A 26,392-nucleotide genomic window follows, 5' to 3' on the forward strand; every position below is an offset into this window, starting at 1 on the left:
TCCTCCGACCCATTCATTTGGCACAATCGGCATCTCATCCTTATTGACTTGCCTCCCTCTCTCTCTCAATCTCTCTCTCTCTCTCTCTATAGAGAGAGAGAGAGAGAGAGAGAGAGAGAGAGAGAGAGAGAGGTCCTCCTTGGCTTCTGTTAACTTTGCCTCTAAATTACGCCGCTCATCATATTCCACATGTGTGGACCCTGGTCTTTGCTTGTTTATTTTTTCACTACTGTATGTGGATGGTGCATATGTGGAATTAGTGTACCCTGTTGCTGCTTTTGACACTCGTAATGAGCATAATCCCTGTGCTTCCAAAGGCAGATCACTGTTCTGAAGAGGAGGAGCCATGGGTGCTGTGCCCCCTTTGTCATGCCGATTACGCATCCATTCTTTTGCAGCTGGCTCCTCCATCTCTTCCTCATACATTTTCCACAGTTTTAGAATGGCTAGTCGATTATGCAACTGTTTCCCTTTATAAGCAACATGTAATTTTTGTGCACATGTATTGCAGTACTAACTTCAAATTAATGCCATCCTACGGCCAGGAAATCCTGCATTTTGTCTGCAGTGTCCTGCACCCACTGATTGTGATACTTAAGGATTGTGTCCCTGTACTGGGGTAAAGCTTTGCATGGGTGAATAATGGGAGTGTGTGTCTCCTGTGTTCATGCGTCGCAATTCAATTTACCGATACCACACATTCATTTACATTCTTGCTCACCCTCTTTTAACTCCCTTTCTCACCCTTCCCCAACATTACTTCTCTGGCAGTAAATATGTATGTGTCTGCCTGCAAGACCACGCCTCTCGCGTCTCCATATATGTCAGATCAGCACCACAAATGCCACTCGCTTCGAGCAGCCCCACCTCACTGCTCTGACACCAGACCACACTCCTCGGTCCACACCACAACTTCACATACTCCACAATATATACAAATATACAAAAACATTTCGCTTTTCACAAAGCCTAAACTGCCTCACAACACAAGGCTGGCACCAGCAACTACTATAGAAATAAATACACTGTGGACATCTTCTCAACTACTGTTGAGGATTTCCTTCTCTTATTATTACCCTGTAATGAGGTGTACCACATGATCTTTTCCGACCCTTGTTAGAAGATATCTGTTATCTCTTTATCTCATCACAATTGCCCAATATACAAAACAATCCACTCCAAGGGGGCTCCTGTTGACTTCTCTGTTGCACATAATACCACTCTCCAAAGGTCACCTTCGTAGTCTTTGGGCCTCAGCAGGGGACCCTCAACAATCTGAGGACCCCAGCGAACCATCCTCTGCTACCATCTGTTAACATGGCCTGGAAAGTGCCAATATTTTTTTAAAATATATTTTTATTTAATTCCACAACAAACAACACACAGTGCACCTTAACATGGTACATAAAACAAGCCCCCTTCCTCCACTTTAGAGTCTCGCCATCTACAACCATAGTCTTAGTTCACTGTCGCCACATCTTCATCTGCCTCCTGGGAGCTTTCCGATTCCGATTCTACAGGCTCTGGGTTCGATAGGGAGGCAACCAATTGTAGCCAAGCCATTAGCGTTCCCTCCTCCTCCTCCCCCCGTCTCCACGCTGCTTCCCTCCAAGCAATCATCTCAGCGTTTGCCCATTTCAGGAGGTCCATCCACCATGCTTCTACAGTTGGACTCGCTTGCACCTTCCAGCCCATGGCTATCCTGAGTTTTGCTGAAATATATGCTAGGTCTTTTAGCTTGCTGACATGCTTAAGTTTGCGAGGTTTAGGGAAACCCCCCACCATGCACGCCCATAGGGAGTCCACTTTAAGTCTGATCCCTTTGTTGTTCAATCGATCTGCAATTTCTTCCCAATATGTAACTATTTCAGGGCAGGCCCAAAACATGTGTACATCCCAGTGTTCTACCCCCCACATTTTGGACAATACTGTGTGACTGCATTCGTAAACTTGGCAATTTTCATGGGGGTCATGAATGCTCTATGAGTGATATATAGATGGACCTGCTGTAATCTGACATTCCTCAAAGCTATTTTGTGGTATCTCTGCATCCTCTCCCATAATCCATCACTAATGGTCTCCCCACTTTCTTCTTCCCAATTCCGCCTTAGTTGGACCACCTACTTCCCCACCTTAGACAAACAGTAGTTTGTAAATTCTGGAGACCTTGTGACCTCCTTCCGACACTGTTTGAAGTGTTTCTATGGCATCATCTGGTTGCTTTGCCAGGTCTATCTCCGACCATGTCTTCTCTACCAGTTTCTGCAGTTTAGCATACGTGATAAACTGACCCCCCAAGTAAGCCCGTATCCTCCCTTAGTACTTCAAACTCTATCCTTCCCTCCTCCCTCCACAAGTTTCCTAAGGTTGTCACACCCACGGGTTCCCATTGTTCCCTAATTATCTTCCTCAGTTGCCCATACACCCCTCTCTGGGGCACTAAGGAGATTTGCTGGGAGCATGGTAACGGGCACCCTATCATTCTGCAGGCTTTGTGCCAGATCTCCCTGCCCAAGGCCAGCAATGGTGATCTCTTCCCCTTCGGGGGATCAGACACCCACATCCATTCATTCAGAAAATAAGGTTCTTGTTCTGCCCTCAATAATCTGGACTCTGGCGTGGCATGCTCGGATAGCCATCTTACCACATATTGGAGTTGGCCTGCTAAGTAATACGCCTCAAAGTTAGGCAATCTGATCCCTACACGGTCATGTTGGTTTTGCAATTTTCATAGGGCTACCCTGTTCCTAGAGTTATGCCAAATAAACCCCCTGCATATGCTGTGTAGCTTGGAGAAGAATCTTTTTGGTATCTTATATGGGACATTTGCGAAGTTATGCAGCAACCTTGGTAATGCCACCATCTTGAGTAGTGCCGCCCTCCCCATCATGGTTAGGGGTAGCCATGTCCAGAATGTCATGCGCCATTCTAATCCTCTAACTGCCACCTCCGTATTGTTCTTATGCTCATCCTCAACCTTACGGTATACGTTCACTCCCAGTTATCGAAAGGTGTCTACCGCCCACCCAATCTGCAGCATTGGTAATGCCTCCTGGGGCAACCCCCTGTACCTACCTAGGGGGAATATGGTGGATTCCTTAGCTTTAATTGTTATGCCCGAGAGAAGTGCGTAGTGCTCCAGAACCTCTAAGATGTACTGTATGTTCTCTTCTGGCTATTGCAAGTACAACAACATGTCATCTGCATATAATGAGATCAAATGCTATCCTGCTTTCGTTTTTATGCCCACCTCCCCATACCGGTATATGAGATATGCCGCTGGCGGTTCTAGTGGTAAAAAAAATAGCATTGGGGACCAGAGGCATCCCTGTCTGGTCCCTCTGCCCAACGTCCATCTGTCTGAAATAACCGATCCTGTCCGGAGCCTGGCAATAGGTTCACTATATAATACCGTGATCCAACGCAGGTATGCCGGCCCCATCCCATACTTTTCCAGGATCCTCAGCAGCCATGGCCACTTGACAGAGTCAAATACCTTGACTGCGTCCAGCGATATTATTGCTAGGTCTTGGGAGCTCTAAGCAGTTTGATCAGTAATGTGGTGTAGCCTAGGGAGGTTGTCAGAGATGCACCTCTGGGGACGTACCCCATTTGGTCGTGGTGTATCAGGGTATTCATTATTGGCTTCAGTCTATTAGCCATTACTGTGGTGAGGATCTTACTATCCTGATTCAACATCGATAGCAGTCTGTAGGATCCACAATCCGTATCCGGTTTACCGGGCTTAAGAAGCGGGATTATGATCGCTTCCCTGAGAGACTCTGCCAGTCTGCCTCTGTTGAACGCTTCATTCAACATAGCCAGCAATGGGGGGAGCAGTTCTGCCATATATGTCTTACAAAATTCACTTGGAAACCCATCTGCTCCTGGAGCTTTATTAGTGGGTAGAGTTCGGATTACATTTTCTAATTCTTCCAGCGTGAGTGGTGTATCTAACCTTTCCCTGTCCAATTCCTCTAGTCTGGGTAGTATAATCTCCTCTAATGTTTCTCTTATATCCATCTCTTCTTGCCCCGTTTTGTCTGAGTACAGATTGTGATAGTATTCGTGGAAGCACTCATTCACCCCTTCTTGGGTGTCCTCAACTGTGCCGTCCTGCTTACGTTTCTCTCGTATCGCCTGTCTAGGTGCTTAATTTTTGCACAACCAAGCCAACAGTCTGCCTGGTTTATCCCCTTCTGCGTGCTGTCTTTCTACATATCTCCTGTAGTTCAGGTTGCTCAGCCTTTCCCAGTGGGCTCTGCACTTTTCTTGTAATTGTTGTATGGACACAGTCCTTTCCGGGCAATCCCCCTCGTCCTTCATTTTATCTTCAATCTCTCTTTCAGTGTTGTGCAACTCTGCTAAAATACCCCCTTGTAGCCCTTTTGACTTCAAGATCACTTCCCCCATCATTACCACTTTAAATGCTTCCCATAGCGTCCCCCTGACTGGACACTACCCGTGTTTAGTTCAAAATAATCCTGTATGGCCTTCCTCAATTCTTCTCTAAATATGGTCTCTTTAAGTGCCTCGGCTCTGAGCCTCCAGGTTGGTATCCTTGGTCTGGGTGGTGTGATCTGCCACAATACGATCAGTGGTGCATGATCCAAGCGGACCGCTGCTTTGTACTCCGCGGTTTTGACATCCTTCACCAGTGGGCTAGCCACAAATATATAATCCAGCCTAGTGTGCAAGTCATACACGCCGAATAATGCGAATATCCTCTGTGTTGTGAGTGCAGCCCTCTCCATATGTCGGTCAGCTGGAAGTCCTGTGTGAGTGTCGCAAGGGCCTTTGCCGCTGGGTTCGGTCTGGTCATCTTGTCATCAGATCTGTCTAACTTGGGATCTAGCATGCAGTTGAAATCTCCTCCCATTTTCACCAATCCATCCATGTATGGGCTTATTTTAGTGTACATGCTTCTAAAGAACATTGCAGTATCGTTGTTTGGGGCATACACATTAATGAAATTGACCTCTTTGTTGCCCACCAGTCCCTTCACCATTGCCAGTCTGCCGTCTACATCAGCCTTTTGTTGCAGCATTTTGAAAGGGACATGGGGTGCTATCAAAGTAAGAACCCCTCTAGCATACGATGAGTATGCGGCTCCCACCGTGGTCCCTTTCCATTTTCTCTCTATCATCCCCAGTTTATCTTTGGTCGGGTGGGTTTCCTGCAGCATGGCTATATCTATTTTATGGCGCTTTAAGTACATCATGATTTTATTCCATTTAATATAACTGTTCATCCCGCATACATTCCAGGTCACAATCCTTAAATCTCCCATTTTAGCCATACCCCACTCCCCCCACCTTCATATTCATATTCCTCATGTTTAGACTTAGTTGAGATAGTAGACTCTTAGCGCTGCCTTGTGGCAGCCTTGTTCTCCCCACCTGCTCCCCACATAACTCGCCCTCCCTCCCCCGCAACTCCTGCCAACTGTTGTCCAGCTCCATCCCTGGATCTCAGGCTTCCCCACATCTCAACCTCCGCTTGGCTACACTTGTGCAGAGGTTACAGGAGGTGGATACTTCACTACTGTATCCTACCTAAACTACCTACTGGCGATGTAGTTAAACTAACTACTGGCGATGAAGTTAAACTACCTACTGGCGATGAAGTTAAACTACCTACTGGGGATGAAGTTGCGCTTCAGGTATCCCTCCCATATCCTAATGTCAGTGTCTAGTATCTTACTTATTTGGATGGCCCTTCCCACCTGGAAAGTGCCAACATTACACAGAGGTTCTGGAGCCAGATCAAGCCAAACTCAATACCAGAAATAGACAAAAATGCAAGGCAAAACCCAGCGTTGGTCTGGTGAATTCCTTCATCTGACACTTTCTTGCTTGATATTTTCTTACCAGAGTGGTGTACATTGGGTCTCTGAGGTTCACCAATTACCTTGTAAGCACTCTCACTGTGACTTCTAAAAGACTGATTAATCCAGCAGTGTCTACCCACACCCCGTGTACTTAAAACCCAGCTTTATTAACATCCAAGCAAATCAGGGACAACATAGAGGTATGAAATGTGATTGATCTCAGTGTGCTGATCAAAAATAGCAATTGTTTTACTGCAAGTGTGTCATCAACGACGTCATAATATAATATCAGTCTGCATATCGTACGGGTTACGGGGATTGGTTAAGGGGATTGACTACATATACATCCTATAGGGATTAAACTTCTGATTGGGAAACAACAATCTGATGGCTCCTCCTGAGATCACCTCTAAATTGATAATAGTAAAAAGACATAATTTCTACAATAGATTATTGGTTGCCATAATGCATACTGGGTGGCATAAACTTGAGAGTTTGGATTGTTTGGCTTCCTGCTGACCAACCCTGTGTCTCTGACAGGGTGTCAAGACATGCGTCAGACAGGAGTAGGGGGAGAGAGGTCAATGAACAGTTTTTCTATTCAATTAAAGAAAATAGCATCCCTTCTCCATGAGCCAGAGTCATTTCTTTGTATTCAACCTTATGCAATGCCTCGTGTCTGGGAATATGCGTAAGGAGTGAGGCAGGTGTCCTAGTTGTGTTCCTTACTAATTAATAGTAAGTGTCCTTCAATTATGGGTCACGTGTGATGAGATCGCATTTGGAATTATTTCATCCTACCTTTATTGGGATTTTAGCTAATATTAATGTAAATGTTATGTTTCTTTTTACCACCAGGGACACTCTTGTGTTATTCTTCATGGAGTCTTTAGGCTTCTAGTTGTCCTGCACCTGGGTAACAAAGGCTATTTGTACTCTTAAATAATCTAAGAATATATGGTTTGTGTCTTGTGTATCTTTATCTCATGCTTCCACTGCAATGTTACTATTCTCCCATTTTCTGCCAGCAAGTCCCCGGGTGAGAAACAACTCGTGGGTGTTTTCAATTTAAAATAACTGTGTGGTACCACAGATTTATGTGTGCAGCAATAATATTACATTAAATGGTGGTGGCTTTTTAAATCATCTGGCACCCAGTATTACGCTTAGATAGTAAACATTATGGAGGGGTCTTGAAAGAACCTTTCCCAGACATTATTCTCCAGCAAAGATAACCTTATCAGGTGCCCTCCCCTGTGTGCATGCAGACCAGTCTAATAGGTTTCTTCTATGGTAGTGGTAGCTGACTCATAGATACATTTATAACCAGGGCCTTTTGTTGATACAAAATCCTGGTCAATGATTTAATTTTCAGGCCTTGCTCGTGCAGCATTGTGCTTCTGGGTAAACAGCAGTCCATGCCTCGCCAGGTCAGTGCTTTTTGGCCTGTTTAATACTTCAATGTTACAGATAATGAGTGCTTCTGTACTTCCTTGTCCATTGATCTATAGATGTTTCATACACTAGTTGTAGCCTGCGTAAGAGATTTCGGTTAACCTGTTACAAGTCCTGTATTATTTATGTTTTACATATAGACCCCACGTTGAATATGGAAAATGACATTCCCCAAATGTGTGATCGTAGACAAATCATGCCTCCCTCTGTGCCTCGGTTCTTATATCTGGATGAAATAAGAGTACCTGGAAACACAGGTGCTAGATGCATCTGAAAAATCAAAAGGTAATTTTCCATCAATTCCCATAATGTCACTTGGGGTGGGGGTTAAATGACATCACTTCCTGTGATATGATCAGGGGGACAAGGTTTGTGTGATGGCACCTCCGCTACCCCTGGCATTTTGGTGAAATGATGTCCCTGCCTTAGTCATTGATCCATTGAGGCAATTTTGGTATTTTAACTGCTGGACTTTTTATAAGAAAGCAGCCACTTGTTGAAGATGGCTGTGACGCTTTGGTTTCTGCACAAGTACAAAGATGAGAAGGGGGCTCAATTGCCCTATCAGCCCTCACACTTCTACAAACCAAGAGCAAACACAATCATAAAGGTAAAACAGGCACTATTAAGAGATTGTACCACCTTTGTCTTTTGTGGCAATGTGGGCAGAGTGAAGGCTATGCTCTTAAGAGGGGTGTGAATGGGATCCAGTAGTGAGCCAAACCACACAGTAGCAAAGTCTAAAATAAAGGGAAGGGCCAGTCAAGGTTCCACACAATATATATGGTTTAATCAAAAATACTCTCTGCATGAAAACTAAATAGAAAACACTCTACAAAACACACCCTTGTGGAATGAATAGAGGAAGTGCAACACGTAGAAAATTTAGTATTCTGGGTATGAATACAGGGGTGATAAGACAAATTATAAACCACTAAAATGAGATGTCTTGGAATGAAAAAGGTGGAAAAGTGGCGTAACCAGTGTCTAGGGCCCGAAATGTACCGGGGGGCAGTTATTGGTCAATAGTATCTTGTTTCAGGTCTTTGGAAGGTCGACCGCATTGAACCGAGCTTCAAGCCAAACAAGCTCAGTCCAGGTTTGTTGGATCATGTGAGCCCAAGTGGACAGCAGGTGTCAAACAAGTTTGAATGCAGCAGCTCTGTGCTGTTTGAAGGTGGCTTTCAGTGAAGCAGGTCAGGGGCTCACCATTATCTGTTCGAGGTCAAGTCGTTTTGCAACTGCCAGGAAGGGTCGATGAGTGACGCTCCAAGGGTTTGAGTCAGTGGCTGGTGAGCATTGAAACAGTGATCCTGTTGAAACAGTATGTGGTTCAGTGAAGTAGCAGTCTGAGGTTGGGTCGAGTTGCGGCATGACCCCGGTACGAGCCTGAGAATGGCTCTCCAGCAGTTTGAGTTGGGTTCCCCCGTTGAGTGGTTGATTTGAGCCTAGCAGGTGACAGGCTCATTGAAGGCAAAATGCAGCATCGAGGGGGCTCCAGGTGCAGGCGCTTGTTCAAATGTTCAGTGAAGAGCCGAAAAGTGGCACTGGTAGGATCTCTCAGCATTGACCGCGACTCTACATTGATTCGACCAGCATCAAAGCGGCAGAACATGAACCCTTAGATGATCTGGTCCTCCAGATACTGTGAGACCCACTTCAGGCGCTCAAGGTCAGGATGGGTCTGTTCAGCATCTGCTCTCCCAGCTTCAGGATATTCGGGTGCAGAGTGGCAGGTCATAGTCCACAGCAAGGGAACAGGGAGTAGAGAGGGAAGCAGACAGAAACAAGATAGTGGAATCCTTCCCCAACTGTACAGAGCTCACTTTATCTACATTACCCGGCCCCCTTCCCTGCTCAATAGGATCAAAGGCCTCTTTGGTATGCAGCATTCTGGTGTGAGGCTACTCCCATTTAATGGGTGTGCTAATTTGATGCCTGGATCCAGCACAGCTTCTTACGGAGTGGCTGTCTCTGCAGGATGGTGTTACCTACCTTCACAAAGAGATCAAACAAGAGGCCTGGCCATTCAGGTTCCTGGTGTGTGTCACTTGGCAGGACCAGCCTGTTTGGCTGGAACACACACAACATTCTACAGATTAGCACACTCACGGGAGCTGACACATGTGTGAGGTCAAATTGGATGTGACTACAATGATTCTGAGCAATGCCATGCACCATAATTTAAATCAGGCATGGCTTATATTTAGAGTTATCCCTGCAAGCTGCATGGGATGCTTATGATGATGATATTTTGAAAGAGGGTTAGATATCTTAAATGCCGTGGAGCTTCTGAAAGTGGAATCTGATCAGCATATTACCCTTTCAGTTATGGAATTACCTGCATCATTTTAAAGAGCCAGGGCTTACACCCCTGCCAGATGGCAATTTCTCACAGTTCCCGCCCCCGGACAAAAAAGGTTGAGACTCACCCTTCTAAGGGGCTGGATCATTCTCTTGGTCGAAAATATCAACTGTTGCCAACTGCACTGGAGTGCTGCAATCCAGGTTTGTTTTGGATGTCCATGTCCAATCCCTCTAAAAAATATGGCCGAATGCAGTAACTTTGTATTCCCTCCTTGATATTGATATTGATATTTTATTTATATCGTGCTCGTACACAAGTGTTTCAGAGCGCGACAAAGCAAGGGCGGGGAACAAGGGAGAACAAAACAGCGATCTTACTAGGCCCAGTGACATTGAGAACGCACAAGTGCATGGGAGAGGGGGGGGGGAAGTGCATGGAAAGGGGTAGAAGTGGAAAGTGCGAAGCAGAGGAGAAACAGATAAATAACAATAAATAAATAATCAAGGCAACAAACAGTGGTAGTGCAGCCAGCAATTTGCACGTGCTAGGTTTAAGGCAGCAGACAGGGTAGGTCTGATAAGTGCAGGAAGAAAAAGTGGGTGGCCTGTATGGGTACAGATACAGACCCCAGTGCAAGGGGCGGCCCGGAGGCAGTGCGGGAGGGTGGCAGGGTGAGCAGGTACTTGGGCCCGGAGGACAGAGGGTGGCCAGGTGCACGGTGCCAAGAGAGAACAGATCAGCAGGGGAGAGGGGAGTGAAGGCAGAAGAAAAGAGGAAGGTCTTGGAACTGGAGATGGTTCTCCTCAAGTTTTAGAGTGGCAGGGAGGCTGTTCCAGAGGGAGGCCCCAGCCAAAGACAGAGATCTACCCCCAGCTCGTTTCTTTGAAAAATCGACTGACCCTGAGGGAGTTGGAGGTAGAAGAGCAAAGAGCTCAAGAGGGGAGGTGTTTGCGGAGGGATAGCTGGAGGTATTTTGGACCCAGGCCCCAGAAAGCCTTTTTGGCTTGCATGGCCATAAGCCACCAAGGAGGTCTGTGGTCTGTTTGGAGAGTGAAGTAAGACCCAAACTATAAGGCTTCAGCTTGCGTGCCACCGAAACAACTGCAAATGCCTCCTTCTCAATGGTGAACCAGTTGCACTCTCGCTTGGTCAAGCGCCTACTCAGGTGCACACAAGGTTGTTCTACTCCTTTAGAGTTCGGAGGCAATGGCACTGCACTAATATCAAATTCCCAGGTGTCTGTCTCTTTCCCAAAATCCGGGATCTTTAGAACTGGGGCTTGGAACAAGCCATCCTTCAAGCTCTGGAAGGAGGGCTTACAGGCAGGGGTCCAGGTGACCTTCTTCAGCTGTTTCTCTGATATCACATCATTGATGGGGAGGTGGAGAGTTCCAAACCACTTAATAAAAGGCCTATAATAACCCATGAGGCCTAGGAAGGCTCACACGTGTGTAGGTGTGGTGGATGTCCCAATCCACCACAGTCTGGACTTAACCTGGAGAGACTTTCTTACAGCCACCAATTTGGTGTCCTATGTAAGTCGTAGTTGCCCGCACTATCTGCCATTTGAAAGCATTGGCAGGCAAGCCAGCTTTCGGCAGCGCTGGAAGCACCTGCTTCAGATTGGATAGGTGGTCTTCTCAAAGGTGGCTGAATACTGCATGGTCATCTAGATAGGCAATACTGAAGTATTCCAGCCCTGACAGCACCCGCTTTACCATCCTCTGAAAGGTGGCAGGGGCATTCTTTAATCCAACAGGTATGACAGTAGTGTCGTTTAGGAGTGGCACTACCTTTCTTGATCTGTCCAACCAACCTGCCAATACCCTGCTGTGAGGTTGAAGGTACTCATCAATTTGGCAGCGCCTAACCTGTCAATCAGTTAATCTCCCCTATGGATGGGGTGTGCATCAGTCTTGGTGACTGAGTGGACTTTTGTTTTTTCTCTGCTGGTCTTTTTAGGAACCAGTACCATTGGGCTAGCCCAGGGACCATGGAATGACTCAAAACACCCCAAGGTCAACATCTTAGAGATTTCCTCCTTGATGCTGTCCTTGACCTAGTCAGACATCTGATGAATCCTACTTTTCAGGCCTTGCTGTCTCCAGTGATAATATCATGGACACACAATCAATCTTCCCTTGAGTCAGTGAGAACAGTCCTGCAACTGATCCAGCAGCTGCTGGCAGTCCTGGAATTGCTGTTCTGTAATCTGAACTCCCTTTAGAGACATGTCAGTTGGTTTGGTGTGTGACAATTCTGGGAGACAACCAGTCTCCTCCTCAGTGATCAAATCCATCACTGAGTCATCCTGCCTGTCATGGGGCTTCAGCCGGTTGACATGAAAAACCTGATGCATCTGCCTTCAGAGCCTTGGTGTCAATAACGTAGTTAACCCCACTGATTTTCTCCAGAACCACATAGGACCCAGTCCAGTTGTCATGCAAAACATTGGGCTTGACTAGTTACATAATCCAGACCATATCTGGCCTATGCACCCAGTCATGGTGGCCTTCCGGATATGCCAGTGCTTCATGAGCTCTTGGTTGGCTTTCAGGTTTTGGGTTTTCTACTCTCTATGTTTTGCCACTTTGAATCTAAGATCAAGCACATAGTCCTCCCATACCAGCCTTTGTAGACCCCTAATGGGATGGCCAAACAGGAGCTTGAAGGGACTAAACTCAACACTGTTCTGTGGCACCGCCTGGTAGGAGAAAAGGAGGCAATACAGGAGAGTATTCCCTCTTTTTTCTTAGGGGCTCTTTCAAGCCATATATCATGCCCTTTTGGGTCTTGTTGATCCGATCAACAAGCCCTTTGAGCGGTGGGTGAAAAGCTGTGGAGAACTTGTGGGTTATGGTATGGTAATGTTTATTATATAGCGCCTATACACAGGCAAGTCTTTCAAAGCGCTCAACGAGGGGAAGGAATACGTGGAAAAACAACAGTCGCTCAGAGCCCTTGAATTTCTGAGACAATAACGGTCTGCACAGGCAAATTAAGTGACAAATATACATTTAACAGTTTAGAAACAGCAAATAGGCCTTACGGCGATTCTGTGGGTTTTTCAAGTGCACATTAAGGGGTGAAGACAAGGGAGAACAGACAGAACGATCTTCAGGCAAGGCTTTATACAGATCGTGCAAGTGCAGGAGGCCAAGTGTGCCCAGTCAGTAGAGACTGGTGAAGTGCGGAGAGAGAAGCTCTCAGGGTTTTATTACAAGTGGAGTGGGGTGTAGGGCCTTGCGGCAAGTGCAGAAGGACTGGCAGGGGTGCCTGGGACCTGTGAGACTCTGAGGTACACCAGGCGGCCAGTCTATAAACTGTGTCAAAGGAAGGAGAGAAGAAAGAGCAGAGAGCTAGGTTAGCAGGATAGGGTGGGAGAGAAGGAAGAGGAGTAGAGGAAGGTCTTGAGGAGTTTCGGGAACTTGAGAATTTCATGCTCAAGATGGAGGGTGGCAGGGAGGCTGTTCCAGAGGGAGGCAACTGCTGAGGAAAGGGATCTCCCTCCAAATCTCTGCTTGGAGAACCGGCTCACTCACAGAAAGTTGGAGGTAGAAGAGCAGAGGGCTCGAGAGGAACAGTATTTAGGAAGGCAATGTTGAAGGTAAGTAGGTCCCAGACCCAGAAAGCCTTGTGGACAATGCAGAGGGTCTTGAATGTGATCCTTTCAGCCATGGGGAGCCAGTGAAGGGATTTAAACGCTGGAGAGATGTGGTCCCTGGGCTTGAGGCCAAGGATAACACTTGCAGTGCTGTTCTTTATTAGTTGCAGAGGGCTCAGGGCGGAAGCAGGGAGGTTGAGGAAGAGGATGTTGCAGTAGTCCAGCTTGGAGACAGTGAGCCGCTGAGGGAAAGTGAGAAAAGGTAGAGCGCCTGTTAGGGAGAATTCTCTGTTTAGGCTGAATTTCCTAACCTAGTGAGTCCCCCAGCAGCTTTGCTGGATTTCGGGAGTTTGTTTTTTCCATCCTGCCAAGAGTGAGACTCTTTTCTCCCACTCTTGGACATGTATGTGTGTAATTCCTTCAAATGTCAATGTGTTCTATGGGCTATGGGGTCTTTTACTCCATAGGGTCTCATATGTTTTTCTATGTGTGTTACACCGCACCCTACGTGCCGTAACACAGGGTGTACTAGCGGACCCCCACCATAGACTCCATACCCGGGGACTGACTACTGTCTCCCCGGGCATGTAAAGTCACCATTGGCTTTACTAGACCTAAATTTACTAACAGGACTAGTACAAACCATTTTATTGTCAACGTACTAGTAGGGGTAATTCGATTACTCCTGGACCTGTTACTCGAGGGGGCACTGTCCCGTCCCCCCTCGTCGAGTTTTGGCTGGTGGCAGTGGAAACTACTTGTTATGTTCGACCCCGGACATAACCCTATGGGATTCGTCCCATTGTTGGAGATTGATACTTTTTCTCGTTAATCTCTAACGTACCACAGATTTACTTATCTTAAATAGGTTTATCGGATGGTATTTTCTGCCAGAACTCGGTTTGTAAAATGGCGTCTGTGTTCGTCTCTGTGACTCCTAAACCAAAGGTTGAGCCCTTTGTTCCACTTTTGGCGGGCTCTGTACAGAGACCCTCCAAAGTGGTGCCATTCTGTCTGGGTTACCACAGGGGTGCGGGAGGGGGTTTAGGCACCCTGGACCGAGTTGCTTTGCCAACTCCGGTCGCACTCTGGAGTGATTGGCCCAAGTGGTGAGCCTTCCCGCTCACCACTTAGCATGTGTTGATTGACAGCTAGGCTGAATGAATGGGGGTTTTCTGCATAAAAGCAGGGCTTTTGGGACTGGATCTTCAGAAGTCGCCACAGGACCTAAGAATCCGACGAGGGTAACGCTGAGCCGACCTGCACGACGACACCTCCGGTGGAGCCCTGCGGAACCGACTCACCACTTCCCGACGACAGAGGAGATCTCCCTGCCGGAGAGTCTCTTCCCCTGACTGGTGGGAACAACCAGTCCCCTTTGCTTTTTATTCGCCTCAGGACGCAGTGGTCGAATTGCCCGTGCAGAGCACCTCAGCAACCGGATAGCCACTACCCCTGTACCGTGACCAAAAGGTGGTGCCTTGTGACGGAGCACTCCGCGGCTGGTCTCTTCCCTGGTGGCGCACCGGACTTCACTTTCTTCGACGACGAGAACCTCTCTACTCTTGGCAAACCCCCGACGTACATCCACCACCAGGAACAACTGCCCCCGCCGGAGCTGCCCGCCACAACAAGGTACCGTGTCCGCCCGGCTTCCCTTTCGATCGGTTCGAGTGAGGTGTCTTAATCCTCTCCGTTCCGTTGGGTCGCCTCCAAGCTTTTCTCATTTGTTGTTCTGAACTGGTTCAATCTGCCGATGACAATTTGCTACAAAGACTTGAATGCATCTCCACTAGAGACTTTTTGGGACATCGCGCCTTGCTTCTCTCCGAGTGGGCCTGGCCTCTGAACTTTACGATCTATTGTGATTCTTGCCTTCCTGCCTTGCATTTTATCCGCGTAGGATTGGACTGTGTTGATTTCATAACCTGCCTATCTTTTTCTCTCCCGTCCTAACAAATATTAGAGTGTCATCTAGGTTGAGGTATACACCTCTGTCTGAAAATAAGTGGTGCCAGTAGAACCTAGAGTTGTCGAAATATTGCTAGGGGTTTGATCGTTTCTTCTCCGTAGAGTAATTGTGTTTGATTTGTTTGCTGTGACTTGCCATAGTGTTTTTCATAGATGTTTCATTATAAATAAATACCTTAATATCTTTACACTAAGCCTCGTTGCGTGTTTACTTGTCTTGCTGTGAAGAATTGCCCTATCTTGTATACTCCACATACTGCTCAACTCTTCGTGAGGGCAGTCTGACTGCTCAGCCACAGCTACCAAGTGAATCTGTGTGGTACAGACTGCTACCAAGTGGGTTCACCGCCCCACACCTGTAGTCCTAAATCTTTTGCAGTGGTCCCAGAGGGAACTGCACAGGTTTCCGCCTAACACTGGTGTACAGCGGTGGGATTTGTATCGAGTATACAGTTTAGAGTGCTTTTCGACACTGTAGGATAACTAACCACAAAACTTTGCACAAAAAGCAACTTTCAAAAAAAAAAAAACATGTCTACGATGGAAACTTACAGTCAAGAGTCCTTGTCAGGTGAAAATACTGAGAGTCTGCGAGCTCTCTGTAGGCAAGAGAATCTTCCTGTAAGAGGCAAGAAGCTAGAACTAATCGAGAGATTGCTGGCGAACCAAAGTCTGGGTACTGGTTCAGAGGAACCAATCTCTCCAGCAACTGTAGATAACAGTGATGGTGTTGATCTGAATCGTAATTCTGATGATAGCGATGAAGAGGCTGACGAGGACGGAGAGGCTAACAAAACTGTCTCCCCTGCTCCTCTACCTGCCTTACCAGCTGTGCCTACGGGGCCCATACCAGGTCCCACAAGTAACCCTGCTTATTTTCAACTTGAAAAAATGAAGCTCGAACTAGAATACAAACGGTTCTTGGCTCAATCTGAACGAAACCAAGAGCTCGAGTTCAGACGGATGAATGCCCAGGCTGAGCAGAAGCAGGCTGAGTTGAGACTCAGGGAAATAGAACTTAATCACGAGTTAGAGATGAAAAGGTTGTCTATGGAAAATGCTTCTCTCTCCTCTGGTTCCTCTAGGAGCTCCAGTCCCAAAAGACCCTGGATGCCGAAGGAATTAGTGGGTATGTATGAACGGAGATTGGATGTGTTGGATTGGTTGAAAGTGTTTGAATGCAATCATGGGCTCCAGGACATCACCGGGAATGCTTTACTTCCCTGGTTGTTCTCTAGGCTCCCTCCTGTTGCGACTGATGTGGTAATGGAGTTGGGGGAGGCGGATAAAACGGATTACGAAAGTGTGAAACTAGCTTTAATAGCTAGATTCTGGAAGACCCCTTCCCAGTATCTTAAGAGGTTTAGAACCCTCAAAAAGCATGATGGTACCCCTTGGGCTACCTGGGTGAGTGAAGGGTTGAAAAACTTAGAGGGATGGATTAAGGGTTACAAAGTGAACACTTATGAGGGTATGAGAAATCTTTTTATGTTGGAGACTATTTATGATGCCTGTTCTCCTGAGCTCAGACAGCACTTGGCTGATTCGAAGGAATTGGATTCCAGGGAGCTAGCTAAGGCTGCTGACTTGTGGGTTGCCAACAGGGCTACTGATAAGGATTCTGGGGCAACTCAGAAAAAGGATGAGGGAAAACAGCCTAAAAAAGACTCAAAAGAGAATTCTAATAACTCACATTCCAAAGAGGGCCCCAAACAAAACCAGAAGGGTAAGCCACAAGGAAAACCACAGCAGAATAGTGTGTCTTCTGGTGCCAAACCGGAAGGAGGTCAGAATAAGCCACCATTCCAGAAAGCATTCAGTAAATGCTTTGTTTGTGGCTCGACTGACCACGTGAAAGGAGATCCCAGATGTAAGGGTAAACCTTCAGGGGTCCAGCTTGTCTCCTTAGCCTTCGCTCCAGAGGAGGAAGTCCAAATGGCAAGTGGAAACTTTCTACTGCTAGCTGACGAACCCATTGGAGTCTCAGCTAGCGTTTCTTTAGTATCTCTGGGGTTGTGGGAACAACAGAATTTAGATGTCTATAATTCTATCCCCGATAATACTAAAGAGTATTATAAGGACAGTGTCCAGGTGAATGGTCAGGAGACTCCTGCCATTAGGGACACTGGGGCCAGCATAACTGTGGTGGATAAATCGTTTTTTCAGGCCGAGGATGTTGCTAAGGCACCCAAACGCCTCACCAAGTTAGCTGGAGGGCCTGTGCAGATGCTTCCCCAATTACCAGTTCTCATCCAGTGTAACGACATGACTGTGAAGATACCTGTCAGCATACAGAGTGAGGTACCAGGACGTGTACTGTTGGGTAACGATTTGAAATCTCTCGGAGTTGTATCGCATACTCCCAGACCTCCTAGTAAACGGTTACAGGAGCTAACCAGACCTGCAAGGGAGAGGACCATGCGCGGTACTCTCGGGGAGATGATGAAGAAAGAAATCACTCCTGCTCCACTGGAATTGTCGGCCGCTGTCTCCAAGACATCAGAAGCAAAAGGGAAACCTAAGGGTTCTATCCCGAAACCAGCAGCCAGCATTCCAGTGCAGCCAACACGGACTTCCCCACGGTTGTCCAAAGTTACACCCGTAACTCCACCTCCAGCCGAGGCTGAGAGGGAGGTACGACCCTGTGTGGTAGAATTAGACTCTGAGGAAGAGCTAATGGAAGACCAGGAACTCATTGGAGATCTGGATCCTGTTGACCATCCTGAGCTGCAGTCTTTACTGGCAGAAGATGGACCCAGCAGGGCAGACTTCAGTAAGGGACAGAGAGAATGTCCAACTCTGGAAGGTCTTCGCCACCAGGCAGAAGCTCAGGCTGAAGGGCAAGAGCCTGGGAAATACAGGTTGCACTGGGAAGATGGCCTCTTCTACAGTGAACCGACCGAGTCTGCACCTGGAGACTACAAACGACTTGTAGTATCCCAAGAGAACAGACCACAGTTCTTGCAGTTAGCCCACGAGATTCCTTTGGCTGGTCACTTGAGTTTCAAGAAGACTAAGGAAAGGCTCTCTCTCTATTTCTATTGGCCAAAGATGGGGGCCGAAGTAGAAAAACACTGCAGGAGCTGGCACACCTGCCAGATCTCTGGTAAGGTTGGCTCCAAGAATGTGGCACCTTTAGTGCCTCTCCCAGTTGTGGGAGTCCCATTTGAGAGAGTAGGGATTGACATTGTTGGTCAAACTTTATGTCCCACTACATGAATGCCATGTGGAAAACCTGTGGAGTTACTTACAAGTTCTCAACAGCTTACCACCCACAAACCAATAGGTTGGTAGAACGGTTCAACCGAACCATGAAGAGCATGATAGGTGCTTTAGAGGAACCCCTTAAACATAAGTGGGACCTTCTACTGCCATGCCTTCTCTTTGCTTATTGAGAAGTCCCTCAGGAGGGAGTAGGTTACTCTCCCTTCAAACTACTCTATGGTCATCCCGTCAGAGGTCCATTGGCCCTGATTAAGGAGGGGTTGGAGAGTGCTCCTTCCCCCAAGCCAGTCAGAGTGACTGACTACTTGATAGGTCTCCGGAGGAGAATGTCGCACATGATGACAGAAGCAAGCGATAACTTGAAAGCTGGACAAGCATTGGTCAAGCACTGGCACGATCAAAAGGCTAACATGGTTGAGTTGGCTCAAGACCAGCTCGTTCTCGTTATGATCCCAACAAGGCAGAGGGCCTTGCAAGATAAGTGGATGGGACACTTCCGACTAGTGGGTAAATTCGGAGAGGTTAACTATCTGGTGGACTTGGGCAATCCCAAGGAGGCTCCGACAGTCTTTCACACCAACCGACTTAAAGCGTATGTCTCGCGACCTGATGTAGGAGCGTTGCTTCTAGCATCATCCGAGGAAGAAGAAGAGAGTGAAGCTCTTCCGGATCTCCTCAGAGGCTTACCTTTAGATGAAAAAATTGAAGGAGTGAATCTCTCCTCCAATCTGACACCCGAGCAACAAGAAGAGTGCAAATCTATGTTGAATCAGTTTGCCTCTCTGTTCTCGCTTTCACCAGGCTTGACCCCTTGGGGCCAGCACGACATACTCACTGGTGACTGTCTGCCAGTCAAAAGCAGAGGATACCGCATGTCAGAAAACGTACAAACCCACATCAAAGGTGAGGTAAGATGCTCGATCTCGGGGTAATAGAGCCCCCTACTAGTCCATGGTCTAGCCCAGTTGTGTTAGTACCAAAGGCCGGATCTAAAGAACTTAGATTCTGCTTGGATTATAGAGCTCTTAATGCAGTCACCAAGACTGATGCCCACCCTTTGCCAAGAACAGATGAGTTGGTGGATAAACTTGGCGCCGCCAAGTTCCTCAGCACATTTGACTTGACGTCAGGCTATTGGCAAATAGCCCTGACAGACCATGCCAAGGAGAAAACTGCATTTTATACCCCCGTTGGCTTATACCAGTTTAAGGTAATGCCTTTCGGACTGAATAATGCACCTGCTACGTTTCAACGGATGGTAAACCAGGTTCTGAATGGGATGGAGGACTTCTGCATGGCATACTTGGATGACATCGCAGTGTTCAGCAATTCCTGGGAAGAACATGTAACCCACCTGAGAGATGTTTTGCAGGCTCTTGGACGAGCCAATCTGACCATAAAGGTGAGCAAATGCCAAATTGGACAGAGTAAGGTAGTCTATCTTGGGCATGAGGTAGGCGGTGGAGAAATAAGGCCTTTGCTCAGTAAAATTGAAGCTGTGCAAAATTAGACAACACCGACTACTCAAACCCAGGTGAGAGCCTTCCTAGGCCTCCCTGGGTATTACAGGAATTTCATAGAGAACTATGGGACCATAGCTTCTCCGCTGAATGTCATCTCCTCGCCCAAATTTCCTAAAAAGGTTAAATGGAACGAGGAGTGCAATCAGGCTTTTGAAAACCTGAAAAAGGCTCTTTGCCAAGCCCCAGTACTCAGAGCTCCTGATTACCGCCAACACTTCATTGTGCAGACAGATGCTTCAAATGTAGGAAAAGGTCCCGTACTCAGTCAACTGGATGGGAAAGGTAGGGAGCACCCCGTTTGCTTCATCAGCCGCAAGCTGAAGGATCCTGAAACAAGGTGGGCAACAATCGAAAGAGAGTGCTTTGCTATCGTGTGGGCGCTGAAGAAGTTTAGGCCGTACTTGTATGGTTCTACTTTTGTCATTCAGACTGACCACCAACCCTTGAGATGGTTAATGCAAATGAAAGGGGAAAACCCAAAACTATTGAGATAGTCGATCTGCCTGTAAGGGTTTGATTTCACCATTGAGCACATGTCAGGATGTCACCACCAAAATGCTGATGGTCTCTCTAGGATGTATGTCATCGACTAGAGGTATGAGATTCATCCAGGAGTGGATTAAATCCTCCTGTCCCTAAGTCTGGGGGGGGGGGGGCGAGTGTTAGGGAGAATTCTCTGTTTAGGCTGAATTTCCTAACCTAGTGAGTCCCCCAGCAGCTTTGCTGGATTTCGGGAGTTTGTTTTTTCCATCCTGCCAAGAGTGAGACTCTTTTCTCCCACCCTTGGACATATATGTGTGTAATTCCTTCAAATGTCAATGTGTTGTATGGGCTATGGGGTCTTTTACTCCATAGGGTCTCATATGTTTTTCTATGTGTGTTACACCGCACCCTACGTGCCGTAACACGGGGGCGTCCTAGCGGACCCCCACCATAGACTCCATACCCAGGGACTGACTACTGTCTCCCCGGGCATGTAAAGTCACCATTGGCTTTACTAGACCTAAATTTACTAACAGGACTAGTACAAACCATCTTATTGTGGACGTACTAGTAGGGGTAATTCGATTACTCCTGGACCTGTTACTCGAGGGGGCACTGTCCCGTCCTCCCTCGTCGAGTTTTGGCTGGTGGCAGTGGAAACTACTTATTATTTTCGACCCCGGACATAACCCTATGGGATTCGTCCCATTGTTGGAGATTGATACTTTTTCTCGTTAATCTCTAACGTACCACCGATTTACTTATCTTAAATAGGTTTATCGGATGGTATTTTCTGCCAGAACACGGTTTGTAAAATGGCGTCTGTGTTCGTCTCTGTGACTCCTAAACCAAAGGTTGAGCCCTTTGTTCCACTTTTGGTGGGCTCTGTACAGAGACCCTCCAAAGTTGTGCCATTCTGTCTGGGTTACCACTGGGGTGTGGGAGGGGGTTTAGGCACCCTGGACCGAGTTGCCTTGCCAACTCCGGTCGCACCCTGGAGTGATTGGCCCAAGTGGTGAGCCTTCCCGCTCACCACTTAGCATGTGTTGATTGACAGCTAGGCTGAATGAATGGGGGTTTTCTGCATAAAAGCAGGGCTTTTGGGACTGGATCTTCAGAAGTCGCCACAGGACCTAAGAATCCGATGAGGGTAACGCTGAGCCGACCTGTACGACGACACCTCCGGTGGAGCCCTGCGGAACCGACTCACCACTTCCCGACGACAGAGGAGATCTCCCTGCCGGAGAGTCTCTTCCCCTAACTGGTGGGAACAACCAGTCCCCTTTGCTTTTTATTCGCCTCAGGACGCAGTGGTCGAATTGCCCGTGCAGAGCACCTCGGCAGCCGGATAGCCACTACCCCTGTACCGCAACCAAAAGGTGGTGACTTGTGACGGAGCACTCCGCGGCTGGTCTCTTCCCTGGTTGCGCACCGGACTTCACTTTCTTTGACGACGAGAACCTCTCTACTCTTGGCAAAGACCCGACGTGCATCGACCACCAGGAACAACTGCCCCCGCCGGAGCTGCCCTCCACAACAAGGTACCGTGTCCGCCTGGCTTCCCTTTCGATCGGTTCGAGTGAGGTGTCTTAATCCTCTCCGTTCCGCTGGGTCGCCTCCAAGCTTTTCTCATTTGTTGTTCTGATCTGGTTCAATCTGCCGATAACAATTTGCTACAAAGACTTGAATGCATCTCCACTACAGACTTTTTGGGACATCGCGCCTTGCCTCTCTCCGAGTGGGCCTGGCCTCTGAACTTTACGATCTATTGTGATTCTTGCCTTCCTGCCTTGCATTTTATCCGAGTAGGATTGGACTGTGTTGATTTCATAACCTGCCTATCTTTTTCTCTCCCGTCCTAACAAATATTAGAGTGTCATCTAGGTTGAAGTATACACCTCTGTCTGAAAATAAGTGGTACCAGTAGAACCTAGAGTTGTCGAAATATTGCTAGGGGGATTGATCGTTTCTTCTCCGTAGAGTAATTGTGTTTGATTTGTTTGCCGTGACTTGCCATAGTGTTTTTCATAGATGTTTCGTTATAAATAAATACCTTAATATCTTTACACTAAGCCTTGTTGCGTGTTTACTTGTCTTGCTGTGAAGAATTGCCCTATCTTGTATACTCCACATACTGCTCAACTCTTCTTGAGGGAAGTCTGACTGCTCAGCCACAGCTACCAAGTGGGTTCACCGCCCAACACCTGTAGTCCTAAATCTTTTGCAGTGGTCCCAGAGGGAACTGCACAGGTTTCCGCCTAAAGTGCCTCTAAGGAGGTGTAGTTGATTTTTTTGAATTGTGAGAGGAGAAGGAGAGAGTGGAGTCAAAGATGACCCCAAGGTTTTTGGCCTCTCAGGTGGGGGTAGGCACAGGGCCAAGGGACATTCAACACTCCACACTCCACACTCATCCACACTGCCTTCATATATGCTGATATGAAGTTGGATCCCCTTTCAGAAATTACTTCTTTAGGGAACCCTACATGAGAGAATATTTCAATGAGGGGCTTTGCCACCCCAGCAGCTTTGGTGTTCCTCAAAGGTACAGCCTTGTGGTACCAGGTGCATGAGCTACTACCACCAAAATGTACCAGTTTCCTGAGAAGGTTTGAGGATCCAAAGGACCTGCAATGTCCATAACTATCCTCTCTAAGGCCACCCAACCATGGGCAGTGTAATTATAGGGGTCTTGCTGGCTCTGCCAGCTTTGATAGATGCTTGGCAAGATTGGCAGGACCAGACAAATTCTTTTTTTTTTACCCCATATGGGACTGGTAGAAATGGCCAGACAGCCTGCCGGTTGTCTTAGTCATTCGTAGATGACCTGCAACAAAATGTTGCGAGCCAAGTCCAGAATGAACCTCATGTGGCACTAGGGGACAACCAAATAGTGGCTGGCCCCTGCTGCAGAGTTCTTGGGCTCAATGCACACAAGACCATTCTACCAGTAAACCCTGAACATCCCAGGGGCTTCCCCTGGGCCTGCCTCTCTGCCTATTTATGCAGATCTGCCAAAGTTGGACAGTCGCACTGTGCTTAGCAAAAGTCAACCTGACACAGGCCTCCAGCTAAGGACAAGTCACTTAGTTCTGGGAGACCCTTGAGGTCTAAAGCTACTGTGTTTTCCAACTCCAATTATGGTTCTATTCTTCTAAGCAACTCAAAGGTCACTGAATCTGATGTCTCCTATGTAGGCATCTCAGTGGTCACTAAGCTCTCTTGGGCAGCAGTAGGCACCTCTGTGGACGCTGCCTCTTGACTGGGTAGTACCGGTGGAGCCGGTCTTTCAACATCACCAGCTGAAAGAGCCCCTGCACCACAAGTGCTGCTTCCCGAGCTGCTTCCTTAGCCCTAGGTCTTGTGATCACTGCAATGATTTTGGCATCAGGTTTATCATTTCCTAATAGACGGTATACTGGAATGGAATTGTTTACAGAGATGCAGAGCTGTGACGTCCCTTCCCTCCAAATGAACTTCACAATAGCCAGTGGGTATCGCGTAACACCATTAAATTCCCTGATTAGCTTGGGAGGAACAGGGATGACTGGCCCTCAAGCACCCACCATTGCCGGACAGGATTGCTACTCGCAGCAGTATCACAAAGTGCTGGGACTCTGTTCCTGCCTTGGTCATGGTCCAAGAAGGTTGCTGTATTAGCAGGAACCTGGGCATCTGTGGGAGGCCCAGTACCTTTCCCACTCAAGGATACTAGGGTACATTTGGCCAGCCCTCGGCCTAGTCGGAATTCATCATTGAAGGTGCCCACATTAACAAATTCTTCTCCACCATGAGAGTAGCGCTACCTTTCGCCGGTATGGGTCTACCCTTGAAGACAGGATTTCCGTTCCTATGCCTCCAATCTCCACACATGTGGAAAACCTTTGGGGCTGTTCATGTGGATGCCCCAGTGTTAGCGGTGCCCTTGTTCTTCCTTTCTGTGTGAGTGGAAGATGCAGGCAACTGATATTTCCCCAAAGGTTTTTGGGGCCCTTTCTTAGCAGCAGGGTGCAAACATTTGTCCTTGCCCTCCTTGGATTTACTTTTCTCAACCCCTTTGTCATCCGATCTGTATGTACTAGCCACTGCCTTTTTCTGGACGCAAGTAGCCACAAACCTATCCGCCACCTTTGCAAGCTCCTTAGGGTCGGCAATAGTCTTGTCCACTTAATGCTTGTGTAACTTCATCTCACATTAAGGATACTCCTACATGCAATCATACTAAACACGCCATCAAATGTGTCAACTTTGTTACCTATAACAAATCCACTCAGATATTTCAGAGACTGATGTGTAAATGCCTCAAATGTTGAACTCCCCTTTTTGGCGTGCTGTCTAAAGCACTTGAGGTATTGTTCTGGGGTTTTTGATAAACTTCATGAGAACAGTGGGCTTTATTTTGGAATAAATATGCCTCTTCTCAGGAGTCAATTGAATAGTTACATCAGTGCCAACCATCAGTAGATGGCCCATGAGGGCTGCCCTCCACAACTCATCCACATCCTGGAGCAGAATGCTATTCTTGGGAGCCATCGCTGGAGACACTTTCCTCCTAACTGGAAGCTTTGCTGACCTCCTTCTGAGCCTCAAATCACATCTTGCGCAGCATCATATTGGCCCTCTACTTTTATTCAGCTAGATCTTCAGCTCTGCAAGGAGGGTGTCTTCTCTATGTTTCTTTTTAGCCAAGGCTACCAGCTTTTCTTGTAGTAGGTATAGCATATCACAGATATGCCCCACCAGACTTACCAGGGACCTAACAGAGGTTTGGGACATGGCCAAAGTGTGGGATCTAATGGATGTTTGCAACCTGCGGGAGACTTGTGACTTTTGGAACACCACAGTGCCTGCCCTGTGGGAGGAATGTTGGGAAGCGTGTTCACTGTCACTCTCCCCAGATGTTTCCACTCCCACGTGTATGGGCAGCTGGGTTGGAGGCTCCGGCTTGCTGGTTGCTCCCTGGGAACACTCCACCTTCCTTGCTTCCTCAAGAGCTTGGGGGCTTTTTAACAGTCCAGCCTTCTTAAACGTACTGCCATGAGGGAGTCCTTTCTCGTGAAAGACTCTATGCAAGATACTTACTTTCAAGGACTGCACAATGCTCTTGTCAAGGTCCATGGCTGTAAAAGTAACTTGGCAGTGAAAACTAAGGTTAACTCTGAATTTGAATTGTGGCAAGCTGAGCTATAGGCACAGTCTGTTTAAAATCCCACCTCTACCACTAGTGTGATGGATCGGATTCTGCCCTGTTGGAGTACATAGTTAAGAGGTATACCACATTCACCCTCTGTGGTAACATGGGCCGAGGGAAGACTATGTTCTTAAAAAAGGTGTGAATGTGACCCAGTAGTGACCCAAACAACACAGTAACAAAGTCCAAAATAAAGGGAATGTCCAATCAAGGTTTTACAAAAATATATATACTTTAATCAAATACACAATCTGCACAAAAACAAAATAAAACATGGTACAAAATCGACCCCTGTGGAAAGAGCAGAGATGATGTAACAGGTGGAAGATGTAGCTATTCATGAACACAAGGGTGATAGGAACATTATAACGCACAAAAAGGAGATGTCTTGGGATGAAAAAGGTGCAAAAGTGACCTAACTAGTCTCTAGGGCCCGAAATGGACCATGGCCAGTAATCGGTCAACAGTACCTTATTTTGGTTCTTTCAAGGGTCAACTGCATCAAACCTGGCTTTTGAGTAGTGATGCAAGAGCATTGAGATCAGTTCGGGTACATTGGATCGTTTGTGCCCAAGTGGCAAGTGGGTGTCAAGCAGGTTCGAATACAGTAGCTCTGTGCTGTTCAAAGGTAGCTTTCGGCAAAGCATGTCAGGGCACTCTTTAGAATCTGTTCGAGGTCAAGCCAGATTGAGTTAGGATGAAACCACGGAGGCAGGCGCTGCGATCAGACTACTATTTCAGCAGTGCACTTGTGTAAACTATGCTTTTGGCATGAAGCTTATGAAAGAGGACTCTGATCAGAAGA

This window comes from Ambystoma mexicanum, chromosome 8 (assembly GCF_040938575.1).
Source record: "Ambystoma mexicanum isolate Mex_15411 chromosome 8, UKY_AmexF1_1, whole genome shotgun sequence".
Lineage (NCBI taxonomy): Eukaryota > Metazoa > Chordata > Amphibia > Caudata > Ambystomatidae > Ambystoma > Ambystoma mexicanum.